Source organism: Bactrocera dorsalis, chromosome 1, assembly GCF_023373825.1.
Source record: "Bactrocera dorsalis isolate Fly_Bdor chromosome 1, ASM2337382v1, whole genome shotgun sequence".
NCBI lineage: Eukaryota > Metazoa > Arthropoda > Insecta > Diptera > Tephritidae > Bactrocera > Bactrocera dorsalis.
In genome coordinates, this window is record NC_064303.1 from 21,069,200 (window position 1) to 21,094,475 (window position 25,276).

The following is a 25,276-nucleotide window of genomic DNA, read 5'->3' on the forward strand; positions in this document are numbered from 1 at the left end:
CTGTTGTTATCTCGGCCATCGCGTAAGCGGTGTCTGCACCAGAAAAAGAAGAAGAATACTTTTATAAACTTAATTCCTTGACAAATCGAATTAAGCAGAAAAATCCATGATCCATGAGAAATTAAACATAGTTTTTTCTTCATTTTCCAATAGAGAAGAATAGACCAATGGTTCTGTGCTGGACAGTTCGAAAGATGAAATCTACATATTCAACGACGGATCAAAGGGTGAAATTGGAATACGAGCGGGCTTCTTCTATAGTAACCTACGCACAGAAGGTAATTTTAAACTAAATACATAAAATGTAGTCTTGCATAATAGGTGGTGCCTGCTCTAGGTGCCCTAGACCATTTAGCTCTTTTAAGAGTTGTTTGAAACATTTATAGTGTTGATGGTAGTCAGACTAAAGTACTGCTATTTTTATGCAAGAGAAAACTTCTAACATTGTAGCATCGCAGGGCACCTATCGGCAAGATCCCACCTTCATAAAATTGGTCAAAAGGATGCGGCGGAATGCATTGTATGCCCTGAGACGCTGGAATATTAACTTTGCGAATGCCCAGCCTTCAGATTTTTGAAACGGGATACATATTCCATGACTATGCTCCAGCATAAGAGACATTGGACAGCTAGGGCAGAAAGAAATTGAATATTTTACCAAATCCACTGGGTTGGTGGATAAGACTTAATTGATTACAACTGTAGACCACGAAGGGGTTAGTTTTATTAGCAAATAAATTTGTAATCATTGTTCCTCACTTGTTTCTTGCATTAACTGCTATTCATAAATATTTTGTAAATCAGTTAAATAATTAAATATAAATGCATACGAGTATACGAGATCGGTGACTTTTGTTACCTTGATGTGGCTTATCATAAACAGACTTGCGACCACGTTGAAACTCGGTTAACCAATTTTTGACGGTTGTCATCGAAGCAAAAGAGCTTAAAATCAAAAATCAAATGTTCAATCGAAAATTCTAAAATCCGCGAACACGTCTGCTTCCACACGTGGTCAACATAGAACTACGAGTCGGATTCGGCTGCAACGATTTTGACAGTAGCCGTCTATACTCGTACATACACATATTCGCTTTAAAATTGTATGTATGCAAAAGAGATCGAACTTGTAAAAGGCACTTGTCGGCAAAAAAGTTTGAAAAAGTGGGCGGGTCCGCAGTCTTGTTAGTTTAAGGTACATATGTACATATGTATATCCTAAACCACTAAAGCTAAAACAACCAAATTCGTCTAGCGCAAATATTATAAGAACTTCTACCGATAGCGTGAAAATTAATGAAATCGGGTGGTAACTCCGACCACTCCCCATATAACGGTACTGTAAAAAACTAATACTGAGTTAACTTAATAAAATTAAGAGATCGTGTTTTTCTAGTCTTTGTGCTTAGAATGAAAAATTTTGTGTGAAAACTTGTACTAAGTAGATCCCATGTACTCGTAACTAACAAGTTTTATGTAACTGAAGGTAGTTCCTTGGCTTTAATGCAATTTGGCAGAATGTGAAATTTCCGGTTATAACCAAACTTAGCGCTTCCTTACTTTTTCTTCTTTTGGGTTTGTTTCACCGAAAACTTTTGGACCTTCCCACAGTTAGAGTTCCGTAAAATTTTTCTCCTTAACAGCACAATTGTCAATGTCGGGCATTCAAATATGAATAAATAGTTAAATATTTGCATATTAGCATACAAAATAATATACAAACACACACACACACAGGTTTAAGCGCATTCATGTTAGAGAGCAGTTAACACATAATTACCATGGCACGCATGTCCGACTAAGTTGTGCAAATACTTATACAAATATCTATAAAATATGAAAGTTAAATATGGGTTTATAGTAATTTACAGTGTTCGTTCAACCACATTCACTGGCATTGGCAGTGACATTACGCTATTGAAGTTAGGTCAATATTGAATGTTTTTATGTATCGCGAATTGAAAATTTCTTTTTAAATAATAAAATAAAATGCAGGAATGGAAACATTGTCGCAGTCTGAATATTTAATAAACAGTCGTCGTTAATAGATAGTAAGAATAGTAGACCTGCCATAATCATGCAGTACTTTGCCTTCCCCTACCACAACTGGGTTGGTTATTCGACTGACGACTGCTGCACTGCGAAGAGAGGGATGCGCCAGTTAAACGGTTTTGTTGTATGCCATTCTTATGTGGTTTACAATGACTCTATCGTTCTAGAACTTATGAACTTGTGTCGTCACAAACACATACATATACCTGTTGACAATTGCAAATGCCGCTCATACGCCCACGCAAAGAGCAATTATTCTATTTCGTTCTAGATTATATTGCCACGGATTACGCGTTTACTACATTTTCTATAGGTTAGTAACATTTAAGATTTATTTTATATTTTGTATTTTACGAATAGTATTCCAAAACATATGAAATAGCGCTAAGAAAAGCATTATCTTGATATCTGTCTGTAAGATTTGAAAATTTTTCAAATAAATATTTCAAAATTTATATAGATGATATCAATACCAGCTCGCATTTTGCATACAGAAAAAGGCTATGGAAGCGAATATTTCGGACAACAGAACTCAAAACTTGGATACGTAAATAAGCAAAATTATCTTAAACCCTCGGAGCAGTCGTTTCAGTTTGCTGAATAACCAGATGCCACTCGGAGATAAATCAGGCGAACACGGTAGTTAAAAATTTGGCGAAAAACTCACGAGAATCAATGCAGTATGCGACGGTGCATTATCGTAATGCAAAAACAAAGAGTTGTCGGCCCATAATTCCGACCTCCTTTTACGAACAGCTTCGCGTAAACGATAGCTTGGCCGGTCGGAAGGAATTCGCAATGTACCACACTTCGATAATTGAAGAAAACTGTGAGCATAACCTTGATTTTGACCTAGTTTGATGTTTTCGGCTTCGCCTCTCCATTGCCATGATATTAAGCTAATTGTTCGTACGTTCCCGGGTTGTAAGCATAAATCTGAGACACATTGCTAGTAATAATACGTTTCACGACATCCCGATAGTCGTAGTAGTATCAATCAAAAACACTTGCTCGCGACAAACAATTATCTTCTTCTTCTTTATTGGTGTAGACACGGCTTATGCGTTTTTAGCTGAGTTAACAACAGCGCGCCAGTCGTTTCTTCTTTTCGCTACGTGGCGTCAATTGGATATTCCAAGCGAAGCCAGGTACTTCTCCATCTGATCCTTCTAACAGAGTAGAGGTCTTCCTCTTCCTCTGCTTACCCCGGCGGATACAGCGTCGAATACGTTCAGAACTGGAGTGTTTTCGTCCATTCAGACAACATGACCTAGCCAGCATATTCGCTGAACTATGTCAATGTCGTCGTACATCTCATACAGCTCATCGTTCCATCAAATGCGATATTCGCCATGGCCAACGCGCAAAGAACCATCAATCTTTCGCAAAATATTTTTCTCGAAAACTCGGAACGTCAACTCACTACATGCTATTATCGTCCAAGCCTCTGCGACTTGTTATATTATATCCACAAGCAGCCATAAATTCCCTCATTTTCGGAGTTTAAATATAGGGTGGTGTATGGTCTGGCTAGTTCATCTGCTTCACTATTACTAGGAATATCAATATGTCCAAAACCCATTGCAGGCTTATCGTCAAATAGGATATTAGATCCACTAAGAGATCAAGGCTTTCTTTCACTATCTTTATGAAACCCTAAGAGACTATTTATCAGAACAAGGAAGCTGCGATCTCCGCTTGGAGGACATTGCTGTGAACTGGTAGACCGAAGGCGATTCTGGTATCTCATTTTGCTGAAAAGACACCACCTCCCATTCGATTCTCTAGTTTGGATAGATCCTTACCTCTGTGTCCCTGCCCACCTCACCCCGTTCAACTTCGCTGCCAGTTACATACAGAACAAGTCTTTGGCAACAATTTTGTGGATTGCTGCCGATTTCAGAAGCCTTAGTGTGAACAGAAGTATTTTTAAATATCTATGACTAACAGCAAGTGCCTGTTTACTAATAAACAATGCCAAAGAATCAGTAATGGTAAAACTAGCACGTAATTAGTACGATTAATCCCAAAAAAACTGCTAGATGCTTACGTGCTTACGTGGATTAATCAACTCGCCGATAATTCACTAATTCTACAATGAAAACTTAACTCACCTGTGTCTAAACAAATACCCATTATCCATTCGGTAGCCAGTATAGCGGAATCGGCGCTATTTTCGCTGGTTGTTAGTTGCCTTTAGGTGGGCGAACGGAGGTTAAAACGAACAGAAGAAAATTTATTGTCACTGGTGCACTATAACAAATGTCGATTCCTTTGCGGCGCCACAATTTAGTAGCGTCAAATTATTATGGACTTAATTTATGCCTAATTATATAGGTTACAATGCGAAATGATTTCACTTTCACCGCAAATAATTATCTCATAATTAATAACAATGCAAGTTTTAGGAGCAAAAGATTTGTGTACGCTCGGTTGGCTATTTCCTTGGCCCATGGTGAGCGGTAGAAATTACCGTTATTCGGGTATTAGTTAGGTTAAGTAGTTAAAATTCTTTAGGATTCGTAAAAAACACAGGCATTCCATATACATATGCATTTTTTGCACATTCATTCCAAGCACTTAAACACACATATTCTGGTGAAATATAATTTTCAAAAAAATCCAGCTAACGCATTTGTACTTTGAGGTTAGATAAGTGTGTATGCATGTTTATGCTTTGTTTTTCCTTTTCTGTTCACTTATTTATTTTGATTCACTTTTGATCAGATTAAATTTATCACGCAATGCGTAGACCGCTTGTGGTACGTTTTACATGTTGCACGGTCGAAATCGAACTGAATTTTCACAATGACAAATGGCGGAGTTTTAACATTCCGGTCATCGTGTGACTCGAACAGTTAGTCCTTCCACGAGCTCCAACCAACAGACAAGTAATAAACACATACTCGTGCAATTATTCGTGGAAATCATGGAAGTTGTTAGACATACATATGTTGTATTTCTAGCCCTAATACAGTAATACAGTGGGCCGTTGGAATGTGTTAGCGAAAGTTCAGAATTTAAACTTTTAGATCTCAGTAACTTCCTCAAACAAACTAGTTTGTTCAGATCCGTTTACTATAGCTTATAATTGTCATACAAACTGACCTATCAAAATCAAGTTCAAGTATGGAAAAGTTTTTTATTTGACAAAATATCTTCACGATATTTTACACGAATTATTATTTAATGCAACGGTACAATCTCCGAATGTATGGTTCAGATCGAACTACTATAGCATATAGCTGTCATATAAACTCATCAATCGCAATCAAGTCCTTGTATGGAAAACACCTTTAATTGACGAGATATCTTCACGAAATTTGGCATGGATTATTCTTCAAGGCAATGCTACAATTTCTGACTAAACTGTTCAGATCGAACCACTATAGCATTTGGCTGCCATATAAACTGACCAATCCTAATCAAGGCTTTGAAAACAGTAACTGTAAAATTGTAGACGGGTAGATCCTAATTTCCTCCTATTGAAAAATATGCTCAACAGAGAGGTGGAGTGTCGAAGCTCTATTCTTGATGTATTTGGAGGAAGCGAACGCCTGATTGACAAAATCACACATTTAAATGATAAACTTACACCGTATGCTATGGATCTAACTTGCAGCGACTTTTTTCCGTTTCCTATGTTCCTATGAGATTGCTCGCTTAAAAGAAATCACTGACTGAGAGCTATTCAGAAGCAAAAAAAAAAATAATGTACTACACAACAAATGTATCGAATTAAGAAAATTCAAGCTCTCTCAGAAAATGTTTCAAATGATTCAAGAAAGTAGAATAAGGGTAGTAGTCTGGTAACTTGGGTCCAAAAAATCGAAACTTTTTTTTGCTTAATTTGAAAATACAATGTCTTGAGAATATATTGTGAAAATTTCAGACAGAAATTCGAAATATTTCGGGAGTTATAACGAGTTTCCTAGAGCGTTCTCTCTCGGAGTTGTTAAACTTTAAACATTGTTTTTCTGGTCGGCCCGGGTCCTAACTTTTTTTCTACTGAACCGATTGCTTTCATTTCATTTTAACAGGATGTTCTACACATTTATAGTTCTTGTCGGAACTTACGAGAATTTTTTTCACCCCTATCTTTTTATTTTACAACCCTTTCTTTGCAAAATAAAAGGACTATTTTTTTTCAAAGTCCGCCATTTTGTTATTTACCGTTGAAATTTAACTTCAGTAGTTCTGACCAGAATAACATGTTTATAGATTAAGAATAAACAAGAATATTTGATTTTAGATAACATCAAGAGCCAAAATCACCCGAGCCACCCTCGTGCATTTTTTTGAGGTTCCAACTTTGAGTGACAATAATAATAGTAATAAAGTATTAATTTTTTTCAAATACATACACATTTTTTTATAATTTCAATATAACACTCTAAATATTCAAGGTAATTCAATTTTATTTTCCTATAAAAAACCACCCTCCAAAGAAGTCATGAAAATAGGCATAACTATAGGCCAGACTACTGCCTTAAACACCCGAAATACCCGATTCGAGAACAACTAAATCATGTGCTCTTCTCGCCAATAAGCGGTTAATTTTTTCGAAACGATAATTGTCTTAGAAACTAATCCATCAAAATCAAGTTCTTGTTTAAAATAGTTTTTTATTTGACACGATGTCTTTAGGCTTAAATTATTGTCCCATATAAAATTGTTCAGATCGGACCCAGCATATAGCCGGAATACAAACTGTACGATCAAAATCAAGTTCTTGTATGGAAATCTCACTTTTTATTACTGTTGAAGCCAATGCTAAAATCTTTAAAGATAATCTCTGCACACATTTTTCAGATCGAAGCAATACAGCATTAAGCTGACATACTAACTGATCGATAAGAATCTGGATTAAGCAATTCTCACGACAGCCGGTTCTACACACCGGATTGACTCGGATTTTATCCAACCAAGGGCTGTTTTTTCGGCGATCTAACCCCTTTTGGATCGGTAAATGTTAATCTTTGTTAATCTGGATAAAGATCTTCATGGAAGACCTTTCCCCTTAGTTTCTTAAACTTATGTTTACAAAAAAGTAAAATTAGTCAGACACAATTCCAATAGTTGAACTTTAGAGCAACCAATTCATTTATTTCACTTCATACCCATAGTGTAACATTGTGAACTACAATACAAAGAAATGCTTCCAGTTGATGAATATTTAATAAACTTTTGTATATTATTCTATTGTGCAAATTTGCTCTCTATTTTCCCAAAACTCTCCAGCTGGAAATAAATCAAAAACATACGCTTAATATTCCAGTAAGTTACTAGAAATATTGATGTACAAGTATGTGATTATAATGAGAACTAGTGCTCAACGTCATCTCTCTGCACATGCACTCTAGCATACTCGTGTCCTGTTACTCAACACTGTTCACTCAGCGCTCCTGATAGTACAACGTTTTTTTCTCAAATTTTCTATTTACAAACACACACATACCTCTACCATACACCTGCTTTATTTAATATTCTTATTCAATGTAATTCTCATATTTGTAGCGGGCGTTGTTTTCACTAACTAATAACAAAAACTAACGGCCTAAGTTGGTGCGGTTTTTGTTAGGATTTTTGCAGTTGTGTGTTCACATAAAGGCGCAGGTGTTTTGATTTCATTGTATTTCGCTTGTAACGATATTTTTTTGACGGATAGAAAAAAAATAATTACAACAATTATTTTGTATAGTATATGATTATTTTTTCATTCATAGTTTTTCAGTTAGGTGAGTTCTCTTTCTGCTATTACGTTTTTATAGGGCACGTAGTTTTATAGGTGACTTTTTCGTCATCACGATTTTAATCGCCTATATTACCTTCAACTCTGCTCACATCCTTCCGGGGTGGACCTGCATGTGTTTCGGTTGATAGGCAGATACTTCATGCTTTAATTTTATTGCTGGCGCTGGCAAGATGTCTTTTCGAAAAGCTAATTAAATTATGAACAATGCAAGTTTCCATTCTCACGCAACATTTCAATAATTCAAATTTTATTAATATACTCTACTGACATTGGATTTTAGGAAATTAAAACAAAAATGGGAGTCCTTGAAGCTACATATTTTATATTTGTTTTAGGGTGCCTGCGAAGTGAACGCGGTAAGCCAAATCGAGCGCAAAGTTGATTTTTTAGGTACCGGAGGCTGGATACGCGGTAAATTCCGCATGTACTTTGCTGTTATAGGGTAACCAATTAAAAAAGCCTTAAATTCGGTGTGGAAAATTATTTTTATTTATTTTAAAATACAAAATGTGTGAAAATAATTATAAATTCAGAGCCAATTCACTTTTGCTCGATATTACCACCTTTTGCCTTAACTATGGCCTACGGTCAAAAAACGAAACGCAAGCAGCCCGAATGTGGTATTTTGGCCCACTCATGGACAATGGCTTTCTTCAGCATCTCGAGACTAGAGTTTTTTTTCCTTCTGACTTTGCTCTCCAAATGGCCCAGAGAGAATAATCCATTGAATTCGCATGTGGTGAATTCGAGAGCCATTGTGTGGAACGTTGTTTTTCAGCCATTCTTGGTTCACTCGCGCTTTGTGAGACGGTGCTGAGTCTTGTTGAAACGTCCATGGTTTGCGACCGAAATTTTTGTTTGCCCACGTTTTCAAAGCAGCCTCCAGAATACTTTCCTGATAATATGTCGAATTTACTTTGACGCCAGGCTCGATGAAAACAATTTGAGAGCGCCCATCTGCGGTGACAGCGGCCCAAACCATTATTTGTGGCGGGTGCTGCCTCCTGGTGGCCAACCGATGACTAAGATTCTCGTATGAACGGTCGGTCTAGTAAACCCTATCGTTTTGAGAGTTTACGAATTGCTCAATTGGAAAAATTTTTCTCGGCAGAAAACACAATGTTCGGAATTTGAGCGCTTTCGGCCAAGCGAAGCAACTCTCTCAATTCTTACTTGTTGCTGCTTCGGTGTGAGATCATGAGCCTTTTGGAACTTGTAACTAACTTGACGTCTAAGCATCTTGGAGTTCTTCTTGAAAAAGTGTCAACAGATGCCGCTGAAGAATTCTCGATCCAGGAAGCTTTAAAAATTTACCCAAATTTACCCAGTCATTGTAGATCTTTGGTTAGTATTCGAATTGAAGAGCTTGACTGCTCAAAGGTGACAGGTAAAACCCGCATGCAACAGTGAAGCCTTAGAAGAAATAATTGGATTGAGAAGTAAAAATTCACAAAGTCGTCAATAGAGCAATAGCTGCTCCAAAGCAATTAAATGAATAAATTCATTGAAATTCAAGCGAAGCCAGTTAAGCTGATATAATTTGGAAGTCTTTTGTTATAGTAGAGGAATGGTTTCGATGATTCACAACGGGTGAAAACGACACCATGGATAACCCAGCCGGCGGAAGACCTGAGACGACGAATACTGACCAAATCATAGAAAACATCGAGTTAAAAAAGCTTGATGTTTGGGTGCCGCATGATTTGACGCAAAAAACCTTCTGGACCGAATCAACGCCTACGATACGAACGAACTCGACCCATATTTGAAGCGAATGGTGACTGGCAACGAAAAATGTTTCACATACGACAATATCAAGCGAAAACGGTCGTGGTCGAAGGCCGGTGAATCGTTCCAAACAGTGGTCAAGCCGGGATTGACGGCTAAGAAGGTTCTGCTGTGTGTTTGGTGGGATTGGAAGGGAATCATCCACTATGAGCTGCTCCCATATGACCAGACGCTTAATTCTAATATCTACTGTGAACAACTGGACCTCTTGAAGCAGGCGATCCACCAGAAGCGTCCAGAATTGGCTAACACGAAGGGTGTAGTGTTCCACCAGGACAACGCCAGGCCACATACTTCATTGATGACTCGTCAGAAGCTACGGGAGCTCAGATAGAAACCTTTTTTATTTATCTTCACGAAATTTGGCATGGATTATATCCCAAGCCAAGACAATCTCTGTAGGAATTGTTTGGATCGAACCATTATATTATTATTATATTTCCTGCCATTGCCAGAATTATTTGAAAAAATAAATAGATGCTATTTCGGGGCTCTGTATGTATAAGTTGAGGCCCAATTTACGCTGAATTTAGAACGTTTGAAGGAATAAAGATAAAAATAATTCGACGTAATCAGGGTATACTTCCAACAAATTAGTTTTTTCATTGAAACCATTAAATAGTATACGAGCTTTTCAGTTTGTCCGTATCTTTCTTTTTCCTTTTTTCGTAATATACAATAAAATAGTTATTTTAATGAGGATATCACTAGAAAAATTGCTAGAATCACAGCAATTATCGCTTTTCGTATGTAAAAACAACAATAGTGTGGCAAACAAAAAATTTTAGATCGGATGTGTATTTACTATTACGTATTAACATTTGCGCGAACATACAATTATGAAGTGTGAAAATAAATTACGACTGATACCAAAGTATTCTTTGGAGTTGTACTAAATAAATATGTAATATGTACATACATAGGTCTATGTAAGTATTGACAGCTGGTAATTGATTTGTAATTTAGTCCACTGATTCAAAAAACTAAAGCCAAGGACGGTAGCGTTGCCATAATGAAAGGTTACTCTGTAAGCTGTCCATATAAGTAAAACACGTAATGATTGAGCAGAACACCACCAGATACCGCGTACAAACACAGGTAGTTTGCTATATGGGCTGGAAAGCCTTTGGTCTGACGGAGAAACCGGCTCACGAACAAAAAATGTCTATCCTTGCGTTAGAGCACTAATTTCTTCCTAACCGTACCAGTACAACCGATATGCCCCGTTCAAGAAGAGACAGTAACGTTATAAAACATCACGAAAATTCGGGAAATTGTGATGGATTTTCATAAAATTAAATTGAAAATAAACATGCTGCTGTGTTAAGCTATAAGAATGTAGAAATTACGTAGTTGAAAACGATAGAATTATGGACATAGCTATAACCTAAACCAGCTAAGAACATATTTAAATAAATCAAAATATGTATATCCTCTAATGGTTGGATGTCAATTGTTACATGCAGGTGAGGATACCCTATAGACGTGAATGGAAAAGAGGTTTTGTAGGGAAGAGGATACTATTACAATGTATACCGACGAGTCCAAAAGGGATTGCAGAGGAGGGACAGGGGTAAACTCCAAATAGCTTGCCATCTCTCTCTCTCTTTCTATTCCGTATTCCGTAAATTGAACTAGTATTTTCCAGGTGGAAGTCTTAGGCATAGATAAGGCTTGTAGAGTTCCATTAAATAACTACAGGAGTATTCAGAAAGCTACTATATAAACAGATAGCCAGGCTGGCCTTGTGTTCGCCCAACATTAAGTCCAGCGTAGTCAACAATGTAGGACAACCTAAACTTATTGGCAGGTCAACTCCACATGTCAATATTATGGATTTCCGTTCAAAGAACTTCTGAGGCGTTAATAATTCCAGGACTTCTAGAAACGATCAAGAGAGAGCTTTATACACAATTTCAGCAAATATAAGGTTGTCAACTATTTCCCTTACTTTTTTTTATACCCCCCTCGTAGAAGCCCCCCTCTTTATTTGCGAAAAACTCGGACAGCCACTTTTCACAAGCATCTTTTGAGTTCAACTTTATACCAACAAGGGCGTTCGCCATGGACAGGAACAGGTGGTAATAACTTGGCGCTATGTCTGGTCTATATGGTGGATGCGATAAAACCTCCCATCCGAACTACCGTAGCTTCTGAGGAGTCATCAACGAAGTGTGTGGTCTGGCGTTGTCCTGATGGAACACTACACCCTTCCAATTCTGGACGCTTCAGGTCGATCGCCTGCTTCAAGTGGTCCAATTGCTCGCAGTAGATGGTAGAATTAAGCATCTGGTCATATGGGAGCAGCTCATAGTGGATGATTCCCTTCCAATCCCACCAAACACACAGCAAAACCTTCCTGGCCGTCAATTCCGGCTTGGCCACTCTTTGGGACGATTCACCGGCCTTCGACCACGACCGTTTTCGCTTGATATTGTTGTATGTGATCCAGTTTTCATCGCCAGTTCCGTTCCGTTCCGTTTCAGCAGCATATCGCAGGCATTGATTCGGTTCAGAAGGTTTTTTTTCTACCACCACTAATCTCACGAAACGTTTCTCTAGCGGATTTGCTTTTAACGAAGGAAAATTCTAAAAATAGCGCGAATTTCGGCGTTAGTGAACTTCATGTTTACACGTCTTAAACTGTTGACTACAATATCCAAACTAATCATTCATGGCATCGTTTTGTAGCTTACCTTTCAAGGATGTAAAGTATTGCCAGATACGAGCTCTGTAGCGCTTTATATATAGCCGCGAAGTTCAAAAGGCAAAAACATCATATCATTCACGAATTTTTACAAATAAAATTTTTTCGCAAAACATGGAGAACCTGTGCAACAAATAAAACACTATATGTGGCGATTTTATCGAAGAATAAATCAATAAGTAAGACACAAATTTGCGCATATATTATTCTTCCATCGGATAAAAAATTTTCGAAAAAGTATTAATTAGTTCCAATAACAGCCTTTCTTCGGAGAAATTTGCCACTAAACTCAAACGCTAATTCTAAATTTACTCAAATCAGTTTGTTTGAATGTGCATATGTTTATGTATTTGTCGCGTGTGACCTGTCCAGCTGTAAATAAACGAATACTTACATTTGTGTGCATAAAGACCATATGCAAGTATTTCAAAAAAAAATTGTAATTGGCCTCAAACCGCATAAATGTCGCTATGAAAGCCATTGACAGGACATTGGACGACATTGACACTCACCGACAATCAGTGCGTGCACAAATACCGTTGAAAGTGCTCGTATACGACTGCTTCTGTGTGACGCATACCAGCAAAGTGTTCAAACTGGAAATAATTGATAGTTTTATTTTCCAGTTATCACGCAGACAGACACGCGCTCATATATGCCAGCATTTGTGCTGTCAATAGATGAGAACATACTTTGGTTTTCCATTTTCAAACTTGGCGCTCTTGAAGAGGTTGCGGGAACACACAATTGTTGCGTCCTTGAGTGGACGTGGTCACCCGCTACTTTTACTAACATCTATATATGTGATATTCGTTGGGTGTATGTATTCCAGTGTCAAAACATTAGAATGCATTGGCATTTGAACACATGCGACAAACGGTACATAATTTAACGAACTTGTAAAGGTAAACACCCGAACAACCGGAATAGCCCGAAAGTGGTCCTTGTGTTCTTTTCTTCGTGTTTCATAAGTTGTTGCAACACTAGAAAGAGTAGAGAGATAATAAGGCAAGTGTGTTCACACAGATATAAAAAAAAATAAGGAAAGAACTGCAAATATTTGGAAAATCGTTAAAAAGGCAATATATATATTTTGATAACGGTATACTTTTTATCAAAACTTACGGGGTTTACATAATTTTTAGTCTTTGCTCTGTTCAGCATGTCATTGAGTTCTAATACTGAACAATGGACTACACAGTTCCATTCCAGTTTGTATGGAAGCTATATGCTATAAAAATCCGATCTGAACATTTTTTTCGGAGATTATATTATTACCTTAAGCTGTAATCCATGTCAAATTTCGTGAAGATACCACGTCAAATGCGAAAGTTTTCCATGCAAGCATTTGATTCCGAACATTCAGTTTGTATGACAGCTATATGCTATAGTTAACCGATCTTAACAATTTCTTCCAATATTACATTGTTGCCTTAGAAAATAATCTATACCAAATTTCGTGAATATATCTTGTCAAATGCAAAAGTTTTCATACAAGAACTTGATACCGATCCTTCAGTTTGTATGGCAACTCTATGTTATAGTGGTCCGATATCGGCCGTTCCAACAAATGAGCAGTTTTTTGAAGAAAAAACGACGTTTACAAAATTTCGAAACGATATCTTAAAAACTGAGGGACTAGTTCGTATATATACAGACAGATAGATGGACACGGCTAAATCGTCTCAGCTCAACATACTGATCATTTTTATATATACTGTATAGGGTCTCTGAAGTTCGGGGCTAAACCAGAGAAATATTTAAGATGTGAAACGTCTACCAGAGCTTTTAGTAGTTTTTAACCGTACCGTGATATCGAGAGTGAACAGGGTTATCCTCGGATTTCATCCATCGTCACAGTTCTGATAAGATTTGTACTCAGCAAATTTGGTTGTTACTTCAGTGGTTTAGGAGATACTTATTTACATTAAACTTGTTAGGGGGTCGGGCCACACCCACTTTTTCAAAAAATTTTGCTCACAGGTGCCTTTTGCTACTACGATCCTCTGTACAAAATTAGAGTTTTATATCTTACATTGAGTTAAGTTAGGGCACTATATATATTTCGGTTAATGGAAAATTGTGGGTGTGGCTGTGGTCCGATTACGCCCATCTACGAACTCGTAACTTTTTTTGTACCAAGAAACCTACATACCAGGTTTCATCAAGATAATTTTTACTCTGGAATTCTAGAAAATTCGCTTTTTTCGGCCTTCTAACTGTATATAACCTCTTAAACTACATTCGAAAACCGAGTTGATCTCCATATGTCAATTATTGTACGTTTTAAAACTGTTTATTTACGAATCGGAATGTTTGTCGCGCTTTTTATTTTCTGTTTCCAATATAAACAAGACAACAGAATCGTTGAAAAAATGTTGCAAACAGGTTTTGGGGAGTCACGAACACAAGTGTAGGGTGGGCCATATACCGTTTTAAATTTGAATTATCTATATTTCGATATTGGAAACGTCAAATACCATCCGGAAAGTGACAGATATTCAGTAAAAAGTCTAAAATTTACGAAATGGGTCGCTATTGACTAGAAGAAAACTGGGAAATATTGGGCAGAAGATCGTTTGACCGAGGATGGTCAATTTGACCGAAAAATTATCTTTTCGGACGAGGCTCATTTCCACCTCGATGGTTGCGTTAACAAGCAGAATTGTCGCATTTGGGGCACAGAAAACCCGCACGTAATCGTCGAGAAGCCAATGCACCCAGCACGAATCACTTTATGGTGCGGATTTTGGTCTGGTGGAATCATAGGCCCATTTTTCTTCGAAAATGAAGAAGGAACCGCAACCATCAATGGTGAGCGATATCGCGCAATGTTAACCGAATTTTTCTTTAAGCAAATTAAAGAGGAAGACTTAGACAACATTTGGTTCCAGCAGGACGGCGCTACGTGCCATACAGCAAACGCTACACTCAATCTTTTACGCCCTATCTTCGAAATTTAAAATTTTATATGGCCCACCCTAAATTTGAGTGGCACAGAGCATTAATTGAAGGTCGTCAAATCATCGAAAACTTGCCACATGCGAGTCGTCCATCGACATCAGTTAATGACGATAATACAAGTATTGTCAAAAAGACGAAAGAAAAGTTTAAGCCAGAGAGCTTGAAAATCTGCGCGTCTCTATCAGACAGATAGCGAATGATTTGGACATCTCTTATAGACTAAATACCTTCTGATTAATCTTTCAATGTCAAAACCTGATTTTTTTTCAAGACGTTCAATAGAGGTAGCAAAAGAAATTATTGTCACCGTTGCTGAGGACTCTACATTCATCAAACGCGCGTTTCTGAATATGACGTCGGCACGGCCCAACAATCTAGCGAATGGTGCTCCAAAATGAACCCAAACCGAAAAAATTTAAAAGTCGCTGAAAACACAAAATGCCATCTCAGCTGAAGCGTATAACAAGTCTATGGCATATTGAATTTAAATTTGCATGTTTTGCTCAGGAGCTTATGTTGAAGATGATAAAAATATTTCTATTTAGGTGACCCCGTCCACTTTTAGGTGAAAACACATATCTCGAGACCCTCAAGAGCGATTTGAAAAAAATTTGGTTGTTACATTCCTTTGACATTTGCATATTACGGTGTGAAAATGTGCGAAATCTAATTGCAGCCACGCCTAGTTCACATGTAACAGAATTTAAATTCCATATGGTTGTTCCCTTTCGAGTTTAAATCAAAAGGCAATTAATATAACGGGATAAAACTTTACAGGAGTAACGTACAGACTGTAGAGCAAGTTGTTGGATCCCATTAGTTATGTAATGAAGTACGATTGAGTGGGATCATTAACTGGTTAATACCCTTAATTGTCTGGTGGCACTGCTTCACAAAACCCAAAATAATTTTGAAAAATACAGCATTTAATACGACTTTTTTGAGTCCTAGATATGATTATTTTGAAATTTTAATTATTATTATGAAATTCCAATTATTCTCAGAACACACCTCGTGTAAAGTAACCTTGTGGTAGTTTGGTAATTTCATAACGATTGTGTAGGTTTGCTAAAACTGCTATATTAATTATGCACTTTAAATTTCAGGACACTTGTCTGAGTTTTTTGATCAGATCAGTAGCAATACGCACACCATTATAGTTGTCAGGTCTAGTAGAACGCAAACTACGAGTACATACCCGTTCCCACAACAGTTGAGACTACGTAACTAGTACCAACGTAAATTTTTATCCGGTCAAACGCTGTTATTCCTCCGATTTACTTCAAGGTTTGATAATTTGGGACTTCCGTCAGAGCAGTGATGATGGCTTCTCCGGTAAACAAAGCTTGAGTTCGTTTAGTTTAGAAAAAGGTTGTTCATGTCGAATATCGCTATTTTTGATCGCTTTCGTGTAAGACTTAAGATTTGCTAAAGTGTACCGAACATAAATTTGAAACATGTGACTTTATTTTGATACCTGATATGATTTATACACCTTCATAAAAATACACAAACTTTTTATTAGCTGGAAGTGCTTTCTAACGACATCGACAAACCCAAAGAATTAAAATCTGTAGACCACACTACTTTGAATGTGTCTTTACGTATTTACGGAGGTGGAAATTCTATTTTTGGATGTATTCAATGATGGAGCAGTATCAGTCAAAGTCAAAGCAGCAAGTACTACACTTCAATTTGCATTTAGAACGAATACATACTTGTGAAAAGTATATTTAAAATCGGTTACTATAAACTCTATGTGTCTAAAATGGTTTTTAGATGATTATAGTACCAATAGAGAAGAAGACGAAACTAACTAATTTCTTTTATTTAAACATTTCTTTTATTTTTATTTAATTCCATCAGAAGGAGCATTTATATCAGCGCTTACCCCTTCAGAAGTCGTTTGTCATACTGACTGCAAATACAATTTCACCATCGAAGAAAACTAAAACAATTTTGAGCATATCATCTGGTATATGTACGCGTATACATAAAGGGTGATTTTTTTGAGGTTAGGATTTTCATGCATTAGTATTTGACAGATCACGTGGGATTTCAGACATGGTGTCAAAGAGAAAGATGCTCAGTATGCTTTGACATTTCATCATGAATAGACTTACTAACGAGCAACGCTTGCAAATCATTGAATTTTATTACCAAAATCAGTGTTCGGTTCGAAATGTGTTATTATCGACAAATTTTGTTCAGCGATGAGGCTCATTTCTGGTTGAATGGCTACGTAAATAAGCAAAATTGCCGCATTTGGGGTGAAGAGCAACCAGAAGCCGTTCAAGAACTGCCCATGCATCCCGAAAATGCACTGTTTGGTGTGGTTTGTACGCTGGTGGAATCATTGGACCGTATTTTTTCAAAGATGCTGTTGGACGCAACGTTACGGTGAATGGCGATCGCTATCGTTCGATGCTAACAAACTTTTTGTTGCCAAAAATGGAAGAACTGAACTTGGTTGACATGTGGTTTCAACAAGATGGCGCTACATGCCACACAGCTCGCGATTCTATGGCCATTTTGAGGGAAAACTTCGGACAACAATTCATCTCAAGAAATGGACCCGTAAGTTGGCCACCAAGATCATGCGATTTAACGCCTTTAGACTATTTTTTGTGGGGCTACGTCAAGTCTAAAGTCTACAGAAATAAGCCAGCAACTATTCCAGCTTTGGAAGACAACATTTCCGAAGAAATTCGGGCTATTCCGGCCGAAATGCTCGAAAAAGTTGCCCAAAATTGGACTTTCCGAATGGACCACCTAAGACGCAGCCGCGGTCAACATTTAAATGAAATTATCTTCAAAAAGTAAATGTCATGAACCAATCTAACGTTTCAAATAAAGAACCGATGAGATTTTGCAAATTTTATGCGTTTTTTTTTTTTTAAAAGTTATCAAGCTCTTAAAAAATCACCCTTTATATGGTATACTCGTATGCAGTATGTGGGCGCGAGAAAATTCTGTCAACCGGCTGTAATGAGCGCTAACTTCCCAGGGGCATACATAAATGATAGTTATTGAAAGTTTAAACGTTTTATTATGAAGCTAGTTGATTTATAAGTATATCGTAAAAGCGGGGCAAATGGCTTACAAGTACCAAAAACGCATACCTTCATAGGTACATACGCACCTGAACCATTGGTTTTGTATACATGAACCTTCTGTAGTCTTTCACAATTTGTGGTTGAACGTTATTTGAAAATTCCCACAAGCACCCACTGAATTATTAATTTTATTGATTTTAAAGTTCTTTGTGTAACTTTGTTCAATCGAATTCATGTGCTTATGTTTGTGAGTACACAGATCGGTATCATTACCAGTCTCATGACATTTATTTATCACCACTTAAATACTCTGCCACGCGACAAACCACACATTCATACGTACATACTCTAGTAGACGCGAAGTGACTGATATGCACGGAGATACCCTTTAATTATATCGTTAGCATTCATAAGTGTAGCTCTTGATGACTAATTACGTTAATTACGATTAGCTGTAAGATTTATTGTAACGATTAACCGCAATATTTACATAATCGGTCTAATATATTGTAGTTCTCACCTGTTTGAAGTAGAGAAATAAACATATTTTGTATTTGATCTTGAGAGTTGCCCAAGAGATGAGATTACATAATAGTTGAAAAATCAAGCATTAAAGTCCGAAACTTTATAAATTGATTAAAAAGAGAAGATTAAACTAATTTACGATATTATTTTATAATTTCAGTTGAGAAACTCTTTTGTACAATGTATCCAGATGGTTAAGGAGATAGACTAACTTGATACTCAAATTTGGCAATAGTGTCTGAAATTTTATCATTATATTTTTCACAATTTCTTTATAATTGGTCGCTTTATGGTTACCTAGGAAATTCCCAACTTTTGACATAAAACTTTTCTGGTATTTAATTTCCGGAATAGTATAACCTTGATGTAATCTGTATTTTTGACTAATTGTCATATTTGATGGCCGTAAAATATTTTACCGATCAACCTTTTCATACTACATTTCAGTATTTTTTTACTCATGTAAATATCCATACACGTCGAACACTACTACACTTGAAAAATTGCTTTATCTTTCCTAACTTGATCACTTTGCAAATCACTGAATTCACTTTGAGAAAATAACTTCCATGTAGATGTTTCATACTTCCATTCACTTCAACTGGTAGAGTATACCGATTTCTGAGAATTAAGCGACTTCATTGTTTCTGAAGGCATGCAAAGTACTTAGGAAACGCAAAGGGGAATTTTCAAACATTTTGTAAACTATATGTCTGAATATCTCCACGTTTGGTTTTTATAGGATCTTCAAAACCTTCCATCTTTTTTCGGTAAGGCGACTGAAAGAGAGGATCACGTGATATTTGAATGCTCAAAAAGGCTGATCATGACTGTAAAACAAAAGCACATTCATTTTCTGAAGAATATCATTTGAACACTTTTAAACAACACAATTTGCTATGACAACCAGGGCAACAAAAGCTTTCTTTTGTAGAGCTGCGATATAGACAAGACCTTATTCAGATTGTACATAAAGCTAGTATAAATGAACTAGAGAAAGAATGAAGAAGCTTGTTATAAGAAATTGCAAAGAAACCGTAAATAACCCGGAGGTCTGCAGGTCAATAAAAATATTATACGCTCGTTGTACATTTTTCATATTCATTCACATACTCTGACCATCAAGCGTCTTTATCACTCCAAATTTCAAATAAAGGGTGATTTTTTAAGAGCTTGATAACTTTTTAAAAAAAAACGCATAAAATTTGCAAAATCTCATCGGTTCTTTATTTGAAACGTTAGATTGGTTCATGACATTTACTTTTTGAAGATAATTTCATTTAAATGTTGACCGCGGCTGCGTCTTAGGTGGTCCATTCGGAAAGTCCAATTTTGGGCAACTTTTTCGAGCATTTCGGCCGGAATAGCCCGAATTTCTTCGGAAATGTTATCTTCCAAAGCTGGAATAGTTGCTGGCTTATTTCTGTAGACTTTAGACTTGACGTAGCCCCACAAAAAATAGTCTAAAGGCGTTAAATCGCATGATCTTGGTGGCCAACTTACGGGTCCATTTCTTGAGATGAATTGTTGTCCGAAGTTTTCCCTCAAAATGGCCATAGAATCGCGAGCTGTGTGGCATGTAGCGCCATCTTGTTGAAACCACATGTCAACCAAGTTCAGTTCTTCCATTTTTGGCAACAAAAAGTTTGTTAGCATCGAACGATAGCGATCGCCATTCACCGTAACGTTGCGTCCAACAGCATCTTTGAAAAAATACGGTCCAATGATTCCACCAGCGTACAAACCACACCAAACAGTGCATTTTTCGGGATGCATGGGCAGTTCTTGAACGGCTTCTGGTTGCTCTTCACCCCAAATGCGGCAATTTTGCTTATTTACGTAGCCATTCAACCAGAAATGAGCCTCATCGCTGAACAAAATTTGTCGATAAAACACATTTCGAACCGAACACTGATTTTGGTAATAAAATTCAATGATTTGCAAGCGTTGCTCGTTAGTAAGTCTATTCATGATGAAATGTCAAAGCATACTGAGCATCTTTCTCTTTGACACCATGTCTGAAATCCCACGTGATCTGTCAAATACTAATGCATGAAAATCCTAACCTCAAAAAAATCACCCGTTATTATTAGTTTCGTTTTGTCCATTCGGACGACGTGATCTAGCCGTGTGTCCGCTGTCTTTTAATTCGCTGAATTTTGTCAATGTCGTCGTATACGAGGTGTGTACAAAAAGTATCGCGAATTTTGTGTTTTTTCAAAAATTATTTATTTATTCATGAATATCTATTTTGTCCTCTTCAAAGAAATCCCCATGAGATATTATACACTTGTGGCAACGGTTTTTCCAATCTTCGAAGCACTTCAAAAAATCATTTTTTTTTATCTTCTTCAGCTCATCCTTCGATGCCGTCTTTATCTTGTCAAGAGAAGCGTAACGTCGTTCTTTCTTGGGCCTCTTCAGTTTAGGGAACAAGAAAAAGTAACAGGGGGCCAGATCTGGGGAATACGGTGGCTGCGGCATCATTAGTGTGTTGTTTTTGGCCAAAAAGTCGCGCACAAGCAACGATGTGTGTGAGCAGGGGCGTTAACGTGGTGCAAAAGCCAATTTTTGTTCTTCCACAAATCCGGGCGTTTCTGGCGGATTGCTTCGCGCAAATTGCGCATAATTTGCAGGTAATATTCCTTATTGACCGTTCTTCCCTGTGGCAAGAACTCATGATGCACCACGCCCCTGTAATCGAAGAAAACTGTCAGCAAAACTTTCGCGATACTTTTTGAACACACGTCGTATCCCATACAGTTCATCGTTCCATCAAATTCAATACTCGCTCCCATCCATCAAATTCAATACTTTGCCAATGCGCAAAGAACCATAAATCTTTCGCAAAACCTTTTTCTCGAAAACTCGTAACGTCGACTCATCAAATGTTGTCATCGTCCATGCCTCTGCACCATATACCGGGACGGAAATAATGAGTGACTTATAGAGTTTAGCTCTTGTTTGTCAAGAGAGGACTTTACTTCCCAATTGCCTACTCTGGCCCAAAGTAGCACCTGTTGGCTGTTGACGTTGGTGTTAATACTGGTTCCAAGATAGACGAAATTATCTACGACTTCAAAATTATGACTGTGAACAGTGACGTGGCAGCCAAGTCGCAAGTGCAACAACTGTTTGTTTGATAACGGGAGATATTTCGTCATGCCCTTGTTCAACACAAGACCCATTTGTTTCGCTTTCTTATCTATTTTGGAGAAAGCAGAACCAACGGCGCGGATGTTGTAGCCAATGATGTCATCGGCGTACGCCAGCAGTTGTGTACTCTTAAAGAAGATGGTACTTTTTCTGTTTATTTCAAAGAAGAGAATGAAGAAATCGCACGAAAGGGAGTCGCCTAGGCTGAATTGTTTCGTTTGTTATCGAAAGGCTCGGAGAGGTCCTTCCTGATTCTGATGGAGCTTTTGGTATTGCTCAACGTTTCTTTACACAACCGTATTAGTTTTGATCCACAAGAAGATAACAATTTTGGTAAGAATTGTTCCGATGATTAGTACGCATGTCAAAAAGTATCGCGAATCGTAACTGACAGTTTTCTTCGATTGCAGGGGCGTGGTGTATCATGAGTTCTTGCCACAGGGAAGAACAGTCAATAAGGAATATTACCTGCAAGTTATGCGCAATTTGCGCGAAGCAATCCGCCAGAAACGCCCGGATTTGTGGAAGAACAAAAATTGGCTAACGCCCCTGCTCACACATCGTTGCTCGTGCGCGACTTTTTGGCCAAAAACAACACACTAATGATGCCGCAGCCACCGTATTCCCCAGATCTGGCCCCCTGTGAGTTTTTCTTGTTCCCGAGTTTTTCTTGTTACGCTTCTCTTGACGAGATAAAGACGGCATAGAAGGAGGAGCTGAAGAAGATTTTTTTTTTTTTTTTTTTTTTTTTTTTATAGATTTTCTTTATTTACAATCTGTCCGAGGACAATAAGCAAATTGTGTAATACTACATTAACTTAACCTAAGTTGCTGTACTCCAACGAGTACAGAACTAATATACAGAAGTGCATATAGATATACATATGTACATACTTATAAACAGTTTATTTTCTATATGGCAAATCTAATATATGAAGCCGTTTAAGACGGTTAATTTCGTTTGAGTCATCTAATAGGGCTATTGCGACTGGGTTAGTATGATAACTCAATCTATTAAAATAATTTCTACTGAATCTTTTGATTTAAAATTTTCCTAAGTGCAATATTTTGAAATCTTTCGAGAATTTCGATGTTTGAAGTACTTGCTGTACCCCACAACTGGATGCCATACGTCCAAATAGGTTTAAGCATAGTTTTGTAAAGTAGTAATTTGTTTTCTGTACTTAGTTCTGATTTCTCCCCTAAAAGCCAGTACATTCTTTTAAGCTTCAGATTTAATTGTTTTCTCTTAGTTTGAATGTGCAATTTCCAGGTCAGTCTTCTGTCCAGATGCAAGCCGAGGTACTTAACATCGCTTTTAGATGGTATCTCAGAATTATTCAGAAAAATACTTGGGCTATTACCTTTTCTCAAGGTGAAGGTGACGTGCACAGATTTGTCTGTGTTAACTGCAATATTCCACTTTTTGAGCCAAACATCAATACTTCTAATTACTTCTTGTACCATAATCGAAGCTTCAATTGCACAAGGGCTGCATGCTAAAATTGCTGTGTCATCTGCATATGTGGAAGTTATCTAACAAAGGCATATCACTTGTATATATTGTATACAAAACTGGGCCTAACACGCTGCCTTGTGGGATTCCTGCCTCAATTCTATAAATCTTTGATCGCTCTTCCCGAACTTTGACGTAGAAAAATCTATCATTCAGATAAGATTTAAGCAATAGAAAAAATGGAGCAGGTAATAGTTTTTTGAGTTTGTACATGAGCCCAGTGTGCCAAACACGATCAAAAGCCTGTTGAATATCGAGAAAAACAGCAGAGCAGTACTGTTTAGATTCTAGTGCATTTCGAATAGTATTAACAATACGATGGCATTGCTCTGGTGTTCCGTGATTTTGACGAAAACCGAACTGGTGTTCGGGAATGATAGATCGTTTTTCTAGCTCAGGCAGTAGTCTTCCGAGAAATATTTTTTCAAATACTTTGGAGAGCGTTGGCAGTAAACTTATTGGCCTATACGACTTCATTTCACTTTCTGGCTTGTTCGGCTTTTGTATCATAATAATTTCTGAGCACTTCCATTGAAGAGGAAAGTGTTGTAAACGAAGTACTGCGTTAAATAGAAGTGTTATATATTTGAGTGTTGTGTCTGGCAAGGATTTTAATACTTTTGCATTAATTTGATCATAGCCGGGTGCTTTATTGTTGCTGAGTATCATTATTTGGTTAGCGATTTCGTGTGAATGGAAAGGTTCGATGGGCAAATTCATTTGACAGGGACTAACTAAGAATTCGTTTATTTCATCATTATCTGTTGCAGTACAAAGATTAAAAGGTTGGAAAATTTTCGTTAAGTGCATAGCGAATGCATCAGCTTTTGAAAGGTCAGAGCGACACCATTCACCATTTAAGTTTTTGATCAGAGAATTTTTAAGGGTTGGGCGTTTAATATATTTGGTGGCTTTCCACAACGAGAAGTCATCATTTTTTGTGCCTAAAGATTTTAAGTAATTTTGTATACAATCGTTTTTAAATTCAAATAAACGTTGTTTAAGCTCTTTGGTTATTTTATTGAGGGCAGTTTTATCATTTCGATTCCTACTGATTTGCCACCTTTTTCTTATAATTCTTTTTGTTTGTATTAATTTTCTGATCTCTATTGTGAGTATAATGCTGCTATTTTGGTTTAGCTCCTGCCTACATTGAGGGGTTGACAAGATTGCTGCTTCGTGAATCGCTATATTCAAATTTTCAAGAGCTTCATCCAGTTCTTCAAATGTTTTGAGACTAATATTTAGTTTCAAATTAGCGTTTTGTTCTAGCTCTTTTTGAAAAAGGTCGACATTTGTGGATTTGGAAAAAATTCCTCTTCTTTTAGTATAGGAATGCATGAAATTATTGTAGTTTAATATTATAGGCGAATGATCAGAGAAGAAGATAAAAAAAAAATGATTTTTTGAAGTGCTTCGAAGATTGGAAAAACCGTTGGCACAAGTGTATAATATCTCATGGGGATTACTTTGAAGGGGACATAAATAAATAAATAGGGGAATAAATAAATAATTTTTGAAAAAACACAAAATTCGCGATACTTTTTGAACACCACTCGTATGTAATTATATATGTAGATTTCTGCTGATTTTTAAGCGGAGACAGTACCGATCATTTTTCCTGTATCAACGGTGAGAACTACTGTTGCATAATGAATGTCTTTCGGTTGCTCATTCGTTATACAATCAGCTGCGATCTCATTTCGGATATGACTACATTCACTTAAGCTATATACATGCAAATGTATATATAATTT

General features: G+C 37.1%; 2 protein-coding genes across 3 annotated transcripts in view; one reads left to right on the plus strand and one right to left on the minus strand.

Annotated features, from left to right (window-relative positions):
• LOC105225670 (glycoprotein-N-acetylgalactosamine 3-beta-galactosyltransferase 1) overlaps nt 1-25,276 on the plus strand; it is a 90,557-nt gene that overhangs the window by 51,378 nt on the left and 13,903 nt on the right. The window lies entirely within an intron of this gene.
• LOC105225671 (glycoprotein-N-acetylgalactosamine 3-beta-galactosyltransferase 1) overlaps nt 1-25,276 on the minus strand; it is a 63,497-nt gene that overhangs the window by 2,030 nt on the left and 36,191 nt on the right. The window lies entirely within an intron of this gene.